General features: G+C 37.5%; 1 long non-coding RNA gene across 1 annotated transcript in view; it reads right to left on the bottom strand.

Moving 5' to 3' along the window:
• Positions 1-2,225: 2,225 nt before the first annotated feature.
• LOC134757862 (uncharacterized) overlaps positions 2,226-19,095 on the bottom strand; it is a 35,552-nt gene continuing 18,682 nt past the window's right edge. Inside the window, exons 3-4 of the long non-coding RNA XR_010132406.1 lie at positions 17,113-17,161; positions 2,226-8,364 (exon numbers count right to left, since the gene is read on the bottom strand). This is a non-coding gene — a long non-coding RNA (uncharacterized lncRNA). The remainder of the gene's footprint in view (positions 8,365-17,112; positions 17,162-19,095) is intronic.

Genomic DNA, 19,095 nt, shown 5'->3' with positions numbered 1-19,095 from the left:
GTTGAATTTCACAGTCACAGTTCTCTGTAGTTTGTAACGTGAAATTTAAGAGGTCCATACTAAATGACACTTTTCATTAGGTATCATAGTAGGTTGAAAAGTGGCCCCAAAAGATATGTCTACCTGGAATCCCAGAATACAACCATATTTGGAATAAAAATCTGAGTTTCAAAGAGGAAGAAGTCATACAGAAAAAGAACATCAGAAATCTTAATGAGGCCCCTTTGAGACTTAGCTGTGAGATATATTTGCATAGGATAAAACCCCATGAGAATAAGCAGAAATTGGCTCAGAGTTGTGAGGTGAGCAGTTCCCAGAGCTCACACAGGGCTGGGGATCCTTGGGTTTATTCCAGCCAGAGTGGAGCATCCTCATTGATCACTCTCAAAATTCAATAGTGATGTTAAAAAAAAAAATCCATCTTTAGTAGTGGAGTTCGATTATACCTAGAATATGGGCTGCTGCAGCCATATCCAAAAAAAAGTAAAAACAAACCTCAAAAAAGAGCAAGATGAAATGCAGGTGACTTAACTGCCTTCGAGAACAAAGGCGACACACTACTAGGTTTCAACAGAGGACAAAAATGACTATGACTGACCATCACCGCAGTAAAATTCACACATCCAGCATCCAGTCAAAAATTATTAAACATGTTAAGAAATAGGAAAATGAGACACATAATGAGGAGACAAACTAGGCGATAGAAACAGAACAATAAATGGTAGAGGTGATGGAATTAGAAGGCAAGGATATTAAAATAGCTGTTAGAGTGTTATTCAATTATGTAAAGAAAACATGATGTTAATAGATAGAAGAAATTTAAACAGAATAACCTAGATTATCTAGAAATAAAAACTAGAATATCTCGCACGAAAAATTCACCACACAGGATCAGACACTGCAGACAAAAACTCTTAGTAAACTTTACTGCAAAAGAAAATATTAGTAAATTTTTGAAGACTATCCATAAAAACCACCTAAAATGAAACCCAGAGAGAAAAAGAGTGAAAAAAAAAAGAAATGCATTTCTGTGAGCTGTGAGATAACACTGAGCAGTGTAATGGCTGTATAATTTAAGGCCCAGGAAGAAGGGGTGGCAGAGCGAATATCTGCAGATAAAATGAACAATTTGTTCAAATTTAAGAAAAATTTAAATATACAGAATCACAACGAACCCTAAGCAGCACAAACACAAAGAAAAATACACTGAGTCCGCATGGGAAGAAATGTTAACAATATCAGAAATGAAAAAAAAGGGGGGACATATCAATTTAAATTCTGCTAACATTAAAAGGACAAGAAGAGCACACTATAACCAGCTTTAAGCCAATACATTAGAAAAATTAAATTCAATGAACAAATTCCTTAAACGGAAAAAAAAAAAAAATACCCAGCTGACTCAAAAAGAAATAGAAATAGAAAATCTGAGTTAAAATCCATTTAAAATTCCAATTTAAAAATTGGAATTATAATTGTAAATGATTCCACAAAGAAATCCTCAGATCAGATGGCTTCACTGGTGAATTTTATCACACTTTTAAGGAAAAATAATACCAGTCCTATGCAAACTGTTCCAGAAAATTATAGGAGAGTGGAACATTCTTTAATTCACTTTATGAGGCCAGCATTTCCCTGATTTAAAATGATATTACAAGAAAAGTACAGACAAATATTTCTCATGAATTTAGACACAAAATCCTGAACAAATATTAGCGAATTAATCCTGCAAATCTTTTAAAAGGGAATATATCATAACCCTATAGGGCTTTTCCAGGAATGCACTGTTTAACTTGAATATCGATCATTATAATTCACCACGTTAACAGCATAAAGGAGAAGAACCATCAGACCATTCCAGAAAAAGCATTTGACAAAATTCCATTTTTGATAAAACATCTCAGTCAACTAGCGATAAAAAGGAACATTCTCAATCCGATGAAAGGCAGCTATAAAAACCCACAGTTAACATCACACTTAAAAGTGAAAGACTTTTCTCCTCAGCATTAAGAATAAGGGAAGAATCAGTGTTTAACACTCCTATTCAACATTGTACTGAAGTGCAATAAAGCAAAATTTAAAAAAAGACATACAGATATAAGAAAAGGATGTAAAATTGTTTTAATTACCAAATGACATGATGATGTAAGTGGAAGCTTCTAAGAATTCCACATAAAACTATTGGAAAGAAGTGAGTATAGAAGATTGCATGAGACAAAATTAATACAAAATTTATTTTATTTCTATGTACTAACAATGAACAATGGGAGGTATTTACAATTACAGTCAAAACCATAAAACACTTAGAATTTTACAAACTTCAAGACCTACACACTGAAAACTATAAAACATTTCCGAGAAGTCAAAGACTAAATAAATGGAAGATGATACTATGTTCATCAATTAGAGTACTTAATATGTTATTAATTCTCACTAAATTGATTTATAGATTCCATACAATCCTGTTCAAAATCCCAGCAGGCTTTATTCTGGGGAAATATTGACAACCTAATTCCAAATGTTATAGGGAAATGCAAAGGACCTAGAACAGCCAAAACAACTTGATAAAAGGACAAAATTGAAATCCTTAAATTTGACTCCCATATTTCCAACAAATCTACAGTAATTAAGACAATGATATTGGTGTAAAGGAACACATAAAAATCAATGAAACAGAATAAATAGTTCAAAATACACAATGTGTATTTGGTAATTTGATTTTAGACATAACAATTTAAACAAAATAATTCAATGGGTAAAAAAAGAGACTTTTTAATAAATGGTGCTAGAAAGAATTAGAAATATCTATAAATATATTAATAAGCAAACAAACACCCACTCTGACTTTAAATTATACAAGAAAACTCAGAATGAATCACAGATATAAGAGTGAAAGCTAAAATTATGAAACTCAGGATGAAAATATATTTTTTATTTTTACATAGCAATATTTTCATAGTTCAAAAAATATCGATCATAACAGAATGGATAAAATGAATATAAAATCTACTATTCAATAAACAGTATAAAAAGTAAAAACACAAACCACAAACTTAGAAAAAAATATTTGATATATATGTATGTCTGATAAAATAGTTATATTCAGAATATATAAAGGACACTTATGACTCTATAATAAAATGTAAAGCAATCCAAATGGGCAAGCTACTTAAACAGATATTTTACAAATGAAGGTACACAAATGGCCTCTAAATACATGAAAAGATGCTTAACATAATTAGTCCCTAATAAGCATTAGGGAAATGCATATTAAAATCATAACGAGTACCATTATAAGCCTATTTAAGTAGCTACAATTAAACTGAGTGACAATATCAAGTGTTTGTGGAGATATGAAACCACTAGATCTATGATACATTGCTATACATTGTTGGGAGTGTAAAATGGTAAAATCACATTGCAAAGCATTTTAAGCAGCTTCTTATAAGATTAAATATGCATTTTCTATGTGACCCTGCAATTTCATTCAAAACAAATGAAACATGCCCACACAAAAGCTTATACTTAAATGTTCATAGTAACTTTTATTTTTAAAATAATAATAGTCTGTATCTTGAATGAACACAAATGTCTATGCCCAGTTGGGTGGATTCAGACATTCTGGTATATTCATGTAATAGAATACTACTCACTGTGGTAGGCAGCTTCTACACTAGCTCCTTCTGATCTCAGCCTCCTGGTATTCACTACATTGTGTAATCCCCTCCTGTTGAGTAATTTCTTTCTAATTAATAAAATATCTCATTGCTAAGGGGATGTCATTTCTGTAGCTACATTACTAGAGATTGTAGCCAACTCTCTCCCTTGCTGGTTTTGATGAAGTAAATTGCCACCTTAGGGAGGCCCACACGGCAACAAACTGAGGGTGAAATCTAGCTAATAGCTACCTAGTTATCTGAGGCCATCAATCCAACTACCCAAGAGCAACTGAATCCTGCCAGCTGTTATGTTAAGTGAGGCTGGAAGCAGACCCATCCCAAGTTGACTTTCAGATGAGACCTCGGTCCTGACTGCTTCCTTGTTTACAGATTTGCCAACAACTTTAAATCAAAGAACTCACATAAACGATGCCCAGATTTCTGACCCACAGAAACTATGAGGTAATAAATATGTGTTGTCTTAAGACACTTAATTATTGTCGATTTGTTAGGAAGTAATAGATAACAAATACACCCACCAATATAAGGAAAAATCTAATAATATATACAGTATATATTTTCTCTTGGTGTGTAACAAATCACCACAAACTTAGCAGCTTCAAATAATGCTCACTTATTAATTTACTGCTCTAAAGGTGAGAAATCTGAGCATGGCATAGCTGAGTTCTCTGCTCATATCTCACCAGGATGAATTTAAGGTATTGGCCAGGGCCATGATCTCATCTGCGGCTCAGGTTCCTCCTCTAAGGTCACGTGGCTGTTGACAGAATTCAATTCCTTATGATGATAAGACTGAAGTCTCAGCTTTTTTGCTGGTTGTCAATTTAGAGTAACCTTGTGTTCCCTATCATCTGGCTTTCTCTATCACATGGAAGTTTTCTTTTAAAAGCCAACAGAATTTTGTCTATGCTTCAAATATCTCTTAATTTTTTTCTAACAACTCACCTGCTTAGGTCACTCACTTAGCTCAAGCTCACCTGGGAAAATTTTTCTAACTTAAAATAAACTTATTAGGGACTTTAATTACACTTGAGAAATCCCTTTACAATAGCACCTAGGTTAGTGTTCAGTGGAAAACTGAGAGAAAATTATACATACCAGGAGGCAAGAATTTTAGGAACCATCTTAAAATTCTGTCTGCCATATCAACAGTATGGACAAATTTCAGAAATAGTGTGCTGAGAGAAATAAGCCAAAGTTAAAGAGGACACACTACATTATTTCATTTATTTGTATCTCTAGGAAAGACAAATATGATCCATGGTAATAAAAAGCAGATCAATTGTTGCCAGAATCCAGGGGTGGGGCATTGGCTGGAAAGAACACAAGAGACTATTCTGGAACGAGGGGATCATTATATATCTTGATATTGATGCTGGTTATACATGCATATAAATTTGTCAGAACTCATCAAATTGTACACTTAAAATGTGTGCATTATTTATTATTATATATAAAGTGTACCCCAATAAAGATCATTGAACATAAACAAAGTCAGCCAGTCACATGACCTTTGCCTTACTATCACCTTCTAAATGTTATACAAGAACATCTAATTGACCAAATCTAATCTCACCCAGGAATCTAGCTACAAAGTAGTTTAGCAAATGCAATTTTAGTTTTAGCATCTATGCTTCACAGTAAAGGAATGGATACTCAAAGGTAGATGGTACAGATGTTGAGCTAAGCCAGGTCCCTCAGTTCAAGGTATTTCTTCTTATTCCTTCAGTAAATTCAGTAGGTCAGAATGAATGAATCAACTATACATACACACGTGTGCACACATGCATATACACACAGACACACACCAACACCCCCACCTTGGGCAAACATTATGCTTAAAGACAGTGAACTATAGTTCATAAAAAGAAACATAATATCATATATAATGATAGCTGAACATAATAGAGTTCTTCTTGTTAATATACACAGTAGTTCTAATCCTCTTCTTATTATACCTCCTCTAAGCTAAAAGACAGCAGGCCTGATTTCTAGTCTTGAAATTCACTAACCAGAGCTATCACCTCTGTAGTTAAATCTCACTATAGAGATAATCGCCCCCTGTTTTAAAATTGTGTTCCAGTGTTGATACTTAGGGTTGGAACTTATTCTAGAATCATGTAATTCTTAATAGGAAAAAAAATAGAGTTGTACAAAGATCTTGTAGAAATCTTTAAAATAATGAATTTCCATTTTGTTTTTGGATCAGCTACATTTATAGAGCAGGGATTTCTTCAGCAATCTCTATCTTAATAATGGGGTGGAGTGAGCAGGGAATGAATCAAGGCCAAATATTCCTCTGGGATTAAATGAGGGGTGTTTTCTCTTCCAGTCACAAGCATGTGTACTTAGTTATAAAAATAAAATAGAATATACAATTAATGAACATTTTTCAGCACATCTGGGAAGGATTTTCAGATGATGAGTTGCAGGAGCATACCAGTTGAGAACCACTGACACAATAAATTATATAAATAGGACAAAGAGCAAGATTTAAGGAAACTATCCAATGTCCATTGATTGTGCTTCTGCAGTATGTTTCATACCAAGAAAGAAATAAAATTTAATTAAAACAATATTATGTGAGGGATGTTGCTTCTATGATTTTTGCCAAACCTAGGCATACAAACTGTAAGTGCATTTATCAGTTGATGTCCACAGAAATTATAACTCTATCTAGACAACTTTCCTGGATTCTTTAACCCTAAGTTTCAGGAAAAACCAACAAAGAAACCAACAAAATGATCAGACACCATTTCTCATTCAGGAAAATCCCTTGTACCATGGGCTGAGATGGAATTGTTTCTGTAGAATGGTTTTAGCTACACATGAGTTTTATTAGATTTGAAAAGTCATGCTCTACCATTTTACTGGGAAGGAAAAAATGTATTATGACTGTGTCTAGTTCCAAGAAATCCCAACAATGAGTTAAATCAGTAAAAGTCTTGTCTCTTGCAACAAGCTCATGAATAGGAAGATCAAGATTAGTACTGTAGCTCAAATGTCATCAAGGTCCAGATTTCTTCTGTATTACAGTTGAAACCAACTTTAAAATATGGCTTCAATTTTCACAATTGCGGGATGATTGTTCCTCCAGGCATCCATCTGGAAGGAAGGCAAAGGAACTAAGACAGGGGCCCCCAAACCCTGGGTTGCGAACCAGTACTGGTCTGTGGCCTGTTAGGAACTGGGCTGCACAGCAGGAGGCGAGCAACGGAACTAGTGAGCATTACTGCCTGAGCTCTGCCTCCTGTCAGATCAGCAGTGGCATTAGATTCTCATAGGAGCATGAACCCTACTGTGAACTGCACATGCAAGGGATCTAGGTTGCAGGCTCCTTATGAGAATTGAATGCCCGATGATATCTAAGGTGAAACAGTTTCATCCCAAAACCATCCCCCGGAACCCTCCTGGTCCATGGAAAAAATTGTCTTCCACAAAACTGGTCTCTTGGTGCCAAAAAGGTTGGGGACCACTGAACTAAGGGACAAACCCAGTGAGTTTATCTTTTGATAAAGCTTTCCTTGAAGCCCCAACCAGAGGCTTCCATCAATTTTACTGTTGGCCAGAATGGGGTGGCATGGGTACCTTTATTTGCACTGGAAGCTACCGAAGCAAGGTTTTTAACTTGATACATTTCTATTTAATTGACACAGACATTAAGTAAGAAAAGAGAGCCAGGCACGGTGGCTCACGCCTGTAATCCCAGCACTTAGAGAGGCCGAGGCAGGTGGATCACCTGAGGTCAGGAGTTCAAGACTAGCCTGGCCAACATGGCAAAACCTCGTCTCTACTAAAAACACAAAAATTAGCTGGGCGTGGTGGCGAGAGCCTGTAATCCCAGCTGCTAGGGAGGCTGAGGCATGAGAATTGCTTGAACCCAGGAGGCAGAGGATGCAGTAAGCCGAGATCGTGCTGTTGCACTCCAGCCTGAGGGACAGAGTGAGACTCTGTTCCAAAAAGAAAAAAAAAGAAAAGGGAAGTGAATATTGGAAAGGCATCAGGCAGTGTCTGTTATAGCTAGTGACTATCATAAACAAGACCTGCTATCCTATCACAACCTTCTCCCACCTACTCTTCAAATTACATACACACACACAAACACACACGCACACACACACACACACACACACCACTTTATTCTGCTCCCTTACATTCAGTTTCTATAAATATCCTCAGTAGATTCATTTCATGAAAAGATAAACTTTTTTTTGAGGAATATAACAATATAGGTGTTCTTTACCCAAGTTTCTATGTGTCTAAATCAAGTACTGAGAAGTTCTGAGACTTCAATAATTTATTTAGTTAGGATTGAAATGAAATGAATTTCTGAATGTCCTAACTAGCTTTGCAGACTTTTCCCAGAGTTGATCAAAGGTCAATGTTCAATTGAACGCATTTGAGTCGATAAACATTTGTTGAGTGTCAACAATCTGCCAGGTCTGTGCTAAAGTTACCAAGAAGAATAAGACTAAATGTCTCCCTTTGGGAGAAGCCGGTACAAAAACAACAGGGATGTGAACACATAACTACAATAGAGGAAGATATGAGCACAAGTTAGAGGGTGGCACAGTGGAAGAATACTTAATTCTACAGGGAGAGGAGGGCAGGAAAAACTTCTCTGAAGACATGATATCCGAGTTGAATTAGTCCCCATGTTTGTTGATTCTAGTGCATTTTCCACAACCTACAAATGAAAATTAAAAATTGGCGATAAGAAACATACTTACAATAATATTTTTAAATATATTTTTGAATAAGAATACAACCCAAAGTATGGATCTGAATTTTAATGAAATATCTGGACTACTGCTTTAGCTTACCCAGAATGCATTCTGTTATTTTCACAGTTTATTGTAACTTCATAAATACAGAACATCTCACAATATGTTTGTGCCTACTGAAAAGCAAACAGCAAAGTATCTAATAATCCAAGAAATTGTTGTTTACAAAATATGCTAGACATTTTCATGATGATCTTCAGAAATATTTAAATTCTTATTTGTTTCCTATACTCATTATTTGAGAATAAGAGAGATTAAATATTTTTAACTGTCTCTACCACACGATCATGGTCTAAACTATAAGTGTGTTGTGGCAGTATACTTGAATCTCTTGATGATCAAGCTACACATTCCTGAAGGTATATATACCCATTTCAGATTTTCATGGGGTGGAATTTCATGGCAGTCCTTAATGACTGTAAATTAGGATGTTTCCTTCTATTTCAATGACTCATTATTTTCATCACCATCTTTAACTCAAGACACCTTCCCCAAAACTCAATTCTGTTCTGCCTAGAAAAATGTACCAAAGTGTTTTCAAATATTCTATTCCTTTAATTCTCACAATATCCCCCAAAATGAGCCATTTTATGTGGGTTTCGTGAACCCAAGACATTTGGCTAAAGTCACAAATCTTGATTTTCCCTCTTAATTCCAGTTCTCTTTCTGATACTTCCCACAAGTCTTCACTATGTCAGCAGGGGGCAGGGGGGTATACTGTTGGTACACTGTATGGTATAGTCAACTGACTGTACGGTACAGTTAATTTTTAATTGCTAATGTAGCAGGACAAGTCGCAGACAAAACCCATCAGACACCGAGTTAAAGAAGGAAGGGCTTTATTTGGCCAGGAGCTTCAGCAAGACTCACTTCTCCAACAACTGAGCTCCCCGAGTCAGCAATTCCTGTCCCTCTTAAGGGCTTACCACTCTAAGGGGTCCACGTGAGAAGGTCATGATCAATTGAGTAAGCAGGCGGTACATGACTGGAGGCTGCATGCACTGGTAATTAGAATGGAACAGAACAGGACACAGATTTTCACAGTGCTTTTCTATACAATGTCTGCAATCTATAGATAACATAACCGATTAGGTCAGGGGTGGATCTTTAACTACCAGGCCCAGGGTGTGGCGCAGGGCTGTATGTTTGTGGATTTCATTTCTGCCTTTTAGTTTTTACTTCTTCTTTCTTTGGAGGCAGAAATTGGGCATAAGACAATATGAAGGGTGGTCTCTCCCTTACTAAAACAACAGGTATTTTCTGTTATTTCACCTAAAAAGTAAGCAGTTCTACTAGGTATTCTCTAAACTGATTTGCTGCTCAAATAATCTTCCACTCCATAAGCCTGCATTTGCTGAGCTTCCTTCTTCAACTAGGCTCCTCAGAAGTTCCTAATATATTTTTTTCTTTTTTTTTTTTTGAGATGGAGTCTCACTCTGTCGCCCAGGCTGGAGTGCAGTGGTGCGATCTCGGCTCACTGCAAGCTCCGCCTCCCAGGTTCACGCCATCCTCCTGCCTCAGCCTCCCAAGTAGCTGGGACTACAGGGGCCTGCCACCAAGCCCGGCTAATTTTTTGTGTTTTTAGTAGAGACGGGGTTTCTCCGTGTTAGCCAGGATGGTCTCGATCTCCTGACCTTGTGATCCGCCCACCTCGGCCTCCTAAAGTGCTGGGATTACAGGTGTGAGCCACTGTGCCCAGCCATAAGTTCCTAATATTTTAAGTATAGTATGCATTTTAATAATCCAGGAATCTTTATTAAGCACCTACTTATGTTTCCAGCACTCTACTAAGAAAAAGGCAGACAAGAAAACTTTCGGTTTCTGCATTCTAGAATGATTACAGTTTATTTCACTGTTAATGTAAGCATCATAATGGCAGGGACTTAAGTAAACATTGTGTTTTTGATGCCTAGAACAGTACCTGACATTTAATAGTTTTTAAATAAGCCAATGCAGTTATACATGTAATATGTAAGTGAATTTTTAAGACCAGACAGTATATGATGGATATAACTGTGAAGAAGCAAATTTAGCCAGTATGCTATAGAGTGTAAAATTCTATACCCAGTCACCCAAAGATTATTCAGACAGGTATTAGGGACATTACTGGAACAACTAATAATTCCTGGCAGGCATCATAGCCATAGTGGAGAAAAGCCATACCTCTTCTGGGCTGCTGTATAGCAAGAATTTTAACATGAATTTTTAGCTATTTAAAAACTTTAGAACTTTTTTTTACAAACAATAATATGTGCTCACAGGCATGGAAGTAACAACACCTGGGACTGATCCATTTTTAAACATGATGATAACATCTGAGTTAGTGGACTTAGAAGAGAATTAGGCCCTCAGAAAAGGAAAGTAAGAACTTCTAGTCAAATAAAAAGAAACTAGATTAGAAAAAACAGAGACTATTATCTTAACTAAAATTGGTGTAAGTCTTTGGGCTTGGGTTAATGTGAACTAAACTAAATCTGATAGCATATTAATTAAAGTTATGTTAAGTTTGAGTACATACTGCAAGTTCTATAAGAACTGTTTGTTATTTTCATTTACCAGTATAGGTTTAATCATTCTCAACCAATTCTCTTTGTCTTCAAAATATGAGCCTTTATGTGTGTTCACAGAGACAGGATTTTAGTTTAGACAAACCTTGCCTTGCTATTACGTGTGGGCATCTTTCTCAGGATGTTGCCTCAAAAGCTGTAGCATTAACTAAAATTTACTGAGCATTTTCCTTATTCAGGCAGAAAAAGAAACTGAGGCACAGAGGGTTTGCCCAAGGTCACATAATCAGCAAGTGGTGGGTTATATCTGAACTCAGGAAGTCTGACTTTATAGCTGATGCTGTAAATGATTAAACAGTGTCTGTCTTGGTCTACTGCTTGTGATGCAAATATAGTCAAAGTTCAATTTATACAAATGTGTTTTACCTTCATGATGAAATTTCTGTAACATGAGTTTAATTCTAGAATGATATCCCCTTGCTACGTTATATGAACTATTTTGTATCTCACAATGGCATAAGTTGCCTGTCTAGGAAATATGATTTAAATACTAGTCTGAAATCAACAAGATGGTAACGGGGTTGGGAGGGGGGAGCAAGTATATATGATAATCTTAAAACACCCTGAAGAAGATATAATGGCAGCTGAAATAATAAAAATCCAGTTGGCTTGATCTTTTAATTTTCCAAGAAAACTGTCAAGAAAAGTGAGAACCTGACAATAGATCCACGCAGAGTGGGCATGAAATTGTAAAACTAAAAACCCGGTTAAATAGGATGAGCTCCCGAGAGAAGTAAAAACTGTAGTGAAATAGCAATTAAAAAGGCATGAGGAAAGTATATTGGGGTAATGAGATAGAAGGTTTTAGGAAGTCCTCGACCAAGATATTCTCCAGGCTTTGACCTTTCTTGTCAACTGTTTGAAAACTTTATCACACAAGAGAATCACCTTGTTATTAAAATACAAATTGCTGGCCATCATCCCCAGATTTTCTGATTCAATGGGTCTGAGGTTTGGCCCAAGACTCTACATCACTAACAGTTTCCCAGGTGACAATATGCTGGTCCGGGGACCACACTTTAAGAATCACTGCTTTACGGTAACTGTTCTCAATACATATACAACCATCAGAAGCAGTATTCTCTAAAATGTCTACATTGTCAAGATTATGCCTTTATAATTAGTAACAAAGTATACGCCAGAGAGAAAGGCTGGAGTTACTAAATCCACCTGAACAATTGCAGAAAAAAGGAAAAAAAAAATCTACCCAAAAGCATGATCAACTCTAGGAGCAAAAAGCAATCTGTTTGTTGAGGACCCCTCAGCCAATGTATTAAAAGGATACTTAACTAGACTGCAGACTCTGACCACCCTGTTTATTCTTAGCTAACACTGTCATCAATAAACCAGTGAGAGAGAACCCGCCCCATATTTACTGCAATTATAGGTAAAACCTATATATTAAGTTATAATTACTTAGACTTTATCCCCTATGTAATGATGAGTCCTGGAGACTTTTAAGCAGGAACATGATCTATTAGAGCTGAATCTTAGGAAATAAAAGTAAATATCAATCAAGACTTCTCCAGTTGAAAATAATACTCAATTCAGACTAGCTTCAGCAAAATGAGAGGTATATTATCTTGGATACGAGGAGTAACTTAGAAATTTCATTCATAGTTTTATCTACATGCCCAAAGAATACTACCAAGAATTTGCCAAATTTTTCCATTGTTCCTGAGTCTGACTCTGATTTGCCATGCTCTAGTCTACTGTCAGCCTGAACCAATCCCTATGGCCTGGGGGATAAGCTGCTCTCACTGACCAGAACAGGTCAAGTGCCCTCCTTTATAGCCAAGGATAGGCCAGTTCCACCCAAACCATGTGGAGAAAAGTGAAAGTGCAGAGAGGTGGATTCCATAGGGAAAAGAGAAGAAGTGGTAGAAATAAGGGTTGCTAATGTCACAATTCTTGTGATAAACATGTTTAAGTCTGTGTGTTTAACCCAACTTACCCCATGCTGATTTGACCGTGGACTCCTTATGAATGATCACTTGAACATTGTTGCTGCATGGATTACAGTGTGGAACCTTGCTCGAGATATACTGATGTGCCACGAGATACTAAACCCTTAGTTTCAGGAAATTGGAAGGTTGAGTTGGGCAGAGCCACAGATCCAGTCACCTTGGAACATGAGCAGCCCTGCCCACAGTCACAATTCTCCTCTAGTTTACCCTAGGTTTTAGTTTGTTCAGATTGCTATACCATAGACTGAGTGGCTTAAAAACAACACAGTATTTTTTTCCTAGTTCTGGAGGTTGGAAAGTCCAAGATCAAGGGACTATAGATTCCAAGTTTCCTGAGGGCCCACTTCTTTATAAATAGCTGTCTTCTCACTGAAATATCACATGGCAGAAGGAGCAAGGAGTCTCTTTTAGGCCTCCTTTATAAGGGCACTTACTGCATTGATGAGAGCTCCACCAATATGATTAAACTGCCTTCCAAAGGCCCCACCTTCTCACCCCATTACCTTGGGGGTTATCTTTACCACCAAGGAGATACAAAAATATTCAGACTATAGCACCCCAGGATCACACAGTTATCTTTTTGTTTTTTCATGTCTGGATATAAAAGAGTTTGGAAAACATTGCTCTAGCAAACGAAGTAACACAGGCCACGTATTTTCCAATTACTCCTATAATTATCCCAGTGGAAAGAGCTTCTTGGTATTTCAAAGTCAAAATCATGTGTACACAACTAGCGGCCTTGACTGTTATGCTGTTACCCAAGTGAGGTAATCAATCTCTTATAAAAGGGGCTTACACTCTCTCAAAAGGTGAAGGAGAAAAAGGAACGTGAATAGAGACGACACAGACAGGATAATAGGTCTCCCTCCCTACCCGTTGGCTCAAGTACTTGAGTGATTGAGAGCTGCTTGTTTCTGTTTTGCATACAACTTGCTTGAGGTCAAGTTTCAATGGCTACCAAAGGCTTGCCAAACACCACCTTCAAAACAGGCCTAAACAGAGGTTCCTCCAAAGTAGTTACGCCAGCCTTCACAACAGTAACTCAGAAATAATTCTTTCCTTGAAAAAACCCATGCTAAAGATGGTAAGAACCCTACTCCTTTCAATCCTCTATTATGAACAGTGCAGGGAATAAATGCTCTGGGACTGAATTTGATGTAGTTATGGTGCAATTGTTTAGTTAGTTTCAAGGACATGGATTTAACTAAAGCTCAGAAATCAGCTTGTCATCTCCCCCGGCTCACAAAAGCCTGAGCAGAGTATATCATACACTGGTTTGAGACAATTCTGGCAAGAGTCCAGTGAGAAAATATTGCATGCCAGCTTCATGCTCAGTTATCTAGTGTTTCAACCAAAATTCTCTGAATTAAAAAAAAAAAAAAAATGGGAGGGGACTCATAAAATGATAACCAACACCGCATTTAGAAGAAATTTTAGCTTTCAAGAGCTTCATTGCGGAATCACACAAAAATGATTTTAAAAGCCAAGTCTGGGAGTGAGACATACAGTTCTGGGTCTTCAACAAATTCTGACAAGATTTCACACACTGTCAGAGAGGTTCTTTTTTCTTGCCCAGCTTCCCTGCAGTGGGAGAGGGGACAGAGCCAATGCCCCAACCTCCCTGCACTTGGGGAGCCACTTTGACCCAATTCCAGAAGCCCAAGGGCTGTCCTTAATTAGCATTGTAATTTATATTGCACAATTATGCAAATTGGGTACATAAACAAAATTATCCTTTCAGTTTGGCTTTGCTACCCGAGAAATGCAAAGCCAGTTAAAGATAAGAATAAAGAAAACAGAATACATTTGCTTTAATGCAATGCACCATTTCCTAATTTATCCTTTCTTTTGTTTTACTCTTTCACCTTGCACTTGGGGTTTTTAAAAATTTTTATTTTCCCTTATTTGTTTTTTTTCTTCATTTTATGCTTTTCTCCCCTTTATATATACTTGGCTCTTTTTCCTTGAGAAATTTTCCATCTCATTAATTCTCCTGCAGCAATTCATAACTCTTTGGGGGCATTCCTTTGTTTTTTGATATGACTACTACCTGACTGTATATAGTTTCCCTTTTTTTTTTTCCTCCCAGATTCTCTCCTTTCTACTGGCATCCTTTTCCACTTTACTCAATTTTCCTCAGTTAGGTTGACTTGCTTTTATACCTGTGTGATGCTCCTTGCCAGATATCTAGCAAATGCCCCCAGGATCCAATCACTTTTTTCCTAAGAAAGCTGAAAAGAAGCATGGCAAATAACAGAGCTTGGAAGATAGGAAACTTTAAAATACAAAGCCCAAATCTGCTTGGAAGCCAATGCTTAGAGGCAAGAGACAGTGATTCAAATAGGTGTTAACTATCAGGTAATCAATCAATGATCAGCATAGCAAAGATCACTTTCCAACATTGGAAAGTTATGCTTATTCCAATTGAGCTAGCCCTTTTAAACAGCCTTAAAATTGTATAAAAGAGAAGAAAATTTAAGATATTGAAAACTGGTAGAAAATAAAACCTAGATAAAGCTGGTTTTGGAAGAGCAGTGGCTACTGTGATTGACAATGGGGGGACTGACTGTTAAGGGGATTTATAACAGAAGTACTTGAACAGAATTGTGAAGAGAATAGAATTGTGCATTGTTTTATCTGCCCAGAACCACAGCTCCCATGGGAAATACTCCACCTCATTCTACAACTTTCTGGCTGCAACAAAAGCAGTCAAATTAAAACATAACCCAAGGGGTACCTAACCCAACTTGAGAAAATCATAGCATCCTCCCTTTGGCTATGACTTTTTCCACATGAATAACATTCAAATGCCTTGCAGAGCCTCCCATATGTAATTTTAGTCCCTATCTGCCTCCTTGCCTCTAACTTATTCCCTACATTTTTTCCCATTTGCTTACTAGGTTCTAGCCATCCTGGCTGTCTAATATTCTCAGCTCATTGCATTTGTACCTTTCATCCTCTCTGCCTGCCATCACCTTTCTTGATTTTTTGATGGCTGTTTTTTTCTTGTCATCTGGGTCTCTATTCAGATGTTATCTCAGATAAAGATTCTCTTATATATCTAATATTGACCTCCACTCCTCTGCCCCATCAATCATTTGCTATATATTACCTTGTTTTAATATAGTACTATTTGAAATCAGCTTATGTATTTATCTTATATATGTATTTGTCTCTTGGATATTTATTATATATTTTAACTTACTTATTCCCTGTCTCTCTCTATAGAATATAAGATCTTGTTTGTCTGGTTCACTGCTGGATTCACAGTACTAAAGACAGTGTCAGACATATAAAAAACATTCTCAAAATATTCTTGATTTAAGAGACTGAATAGATAATTGTTTTAGAATGGACAATGACCTAAACCTGGCCAAAGTTTTCCATCCCCACAATTAGTGTTGTTTGTGATTAGAAAAAAAAAAAAAAAAAAAGGTCAAGCAACTGTTTTTGGGCATTGAATATTTGGACTGAAAGATATAAAGCTCACAGTAACTATATTTTCTACTAAGTGGATGGAAATAAGACAGTGGGGGGTAGAGCGGGGGTGGAGGGAACTAGTGGACTGTGGTGGAAGGGGGTCAGGTGGCTGGGGCAGAGGTGGAAACTAAGTTTGGTCAGTCTTTATTCCCTGGATTCTGATATTCCTGAGGCCCAGCTGCATTCCTGTACTTGGTTTCTATGAAAGCCCTCATAGAAAGGGGGAAGTACTCTAACGGTACCCTCTATGATTTCTGCTTTTTCTTAAACTAATATAAATTGGGTTTTAACCTTTTGCAATCCATAAAAGTAACATAAAACAACATTATAACATTATGATTATGCAGTTAAAATCGAGGACAAAATAGAATTTGAATCAAGATTCTGCTATTTATTAATCTGTGTCATGGAGGACCAATTTATTAATTTATTAATCTCTTCAAAGTTTATCTTCTTTATTTAAAAAAGAGCAATAATAGAACCTATCTGATAAAGGCATTAGAAGGGTCAAACGTAATTATATACGCAGAGTTCTTAAAATGCCTGAATATATAGCAAGATCTTAGTTATGGATTTTTAATGTTTATAGCCTGGCCAAACGGTGAAAGTCTGCTTTAAATTGGTATTTCAAACCTACCCTCACTGATGTGTCTCATTTTCTGTGGCACGTTCTTTCATGCGCGTCCCTGTGAAGAGACCACCAAACAGGCTTTGTGTGAGCAATAAAGATTTAATTACCTGGGTGCAGGCGGGCTGAGTCCAAAGAGAGTCAGCAAAGGGAGATGGGGTGGGGCCGTTTTATAGGATTTGGGTAGGTAAAGGAAAAAGGGGGTTGTTCTCTGGCAGGCAGGAGTGAGGGTCACAAGGTGCTCGGTAGGGGAGCTTTTGAGCCAGGATGAGCCAGGAGAAGGAATTTCACAAGATAATGCCATCAGTTAAGGCAGAACAGGCCATTTTCACTTCTTTTGTGGTGGAATGTCATCAGTTAAGACAGGAACCGGCCATCTGGATGTGTATGTGCAGGTCACAGGGGATATGATGGCTTAGCTTGGGCTCAGAGGCCTGACATTCCTGTCTTCTTATATTAATAAGAAAAATAAAATGAAATAGTGTTGAAGTGTTGGGATGGTGAAAATTTTTTTGGGGTGGTATGGAGAGATAATGGGCGATGTTTCTCAGGGCTGCTTCGAGCGGGATTAGGGGCGGCGTGGGAACGTACAGTGGGAGAGATTAAGCTGAAGGTAGATTTTGTGGTAAGGGGTGATATTGTGGTGTTGTCAGAGGAAATATTTGTCATTTAGAATTATTGGTGATGGCCTAGACACAGTTTTGTATGAATTGAAAAACAGAATAAGAGAAGGAGAAAAACAGGTATAAAAGGTCTAAGAATTGGGAGGACCTAGGACATCTGATTAGAGAGTGCCTAAGGAGGTTCAGCGTAGTCCTGCCAGCAAAGATTATTTATTTACTTTAAGAGGGAGTTAAGAGTGGCAGTTTGGGGGTAGCACCAGGAGATATCAGCTGTGATGGCTTGGAGAAACAGTGTAAACCGGCAGTGTAAACAAGAGCAGGGCATGGATGAGTAGTTGAGAATTGTGAATAGGAGTATGACTAGACAGAAGATAGTAGGGATGACAAGTTTTTTGGGGCACAGTCCAAGTTGGTCTGGTGTCTAGAATGAGACTGGGGCCTAATAAAAAGGAGCGTCTATATGGGAGCTCAAGTGGGTTGTACCTTGTAGCATTCTGAGGACAGGCCTGAATTCTGAGAAGGGAAAGTGGTAAAAGTATTGTCCAGTCCTTTTTAAGTTGGTGGCTGAGCTTGGTGAGGTGTGTTTTTAAAAGACTATTAGTCTGTTCTACTTTTCCTGAGGACTGAGGACTGTAAGGGATACAAAGGTTTCACTGAATACTAAGAGCCTGAAAAAATGCTTGGCTGATTTGACTAATAAAGGCCGGTCTGCTATCGGACTGTATAGAGGTGGGAAGGCCAAACCGAGGAATTATGTCTGACAGAAGGGAAGAAATGACCGTGGTGGACTTCTCAGACCCTGTGAGAAAGGCCTCTACCTATCCAGTGAAAGTGTCTACCTAGACCAAGAGGTATTTTAGTTTCCTGAGTCAGGGCATGTTCAGTAAAGCTAATTTGCCAGTCCTGGGTGGGGGCAAATCCCTGAGCTTGATGTGTAGGGAAGGAAGAGGACCTGAATAATCCCTGAGAAGTAGTAGAATAGCAGATAAAACACTGAGAAGTTATTTCTTTTAGGATAGATTTCCACAATGGAAAGGAAATGAGAGGTTATAAGAGGCAGGCTAGTGGCTTGTACTATAGCATAGCCTGCCTTTGCTGGTGTGTGGTGATTAGGCCTGGTGGAACTGCCATCAATAAACCAAGTGTGATCAGGGTGAGGAACAGGGAAGAAGGAAATGTGGGGAAATGGGGTGAACATCAGGTGGATCAGAGAGATACAGTCATGGGGGTCAGGTGTGGTATCAGGAATAATGTAGGAGGCCGGACTGAAGTCCGCACCAGGAAAAATGGTAATTGTGGGAGACTCAACAAAGAGTGAGTACAGCTGAAGGAGCCAGGGAGCAGAAAGTATATGCATCAGGTGTGAGGA

The sequence above is a fragment of the Gorilla gorilla genome, chromosome 22, assembly GCF_029281585.2.
Source record: "Gorilla gorilla gorilla isolate KB3781 chromosome 22, NHGRI_mGorGor1-v2.1_pri, whole genome shotgun sequence".
Taxonomy (NCBI): Eukaryota; Metazoa; Chordata; class Mammalia; order Primates; family Hominidae; genus Gorilla; species Gorilla gorilla.
This window is presented reverse-complemented; position numbering and strand designations above follow the sequence as displayed.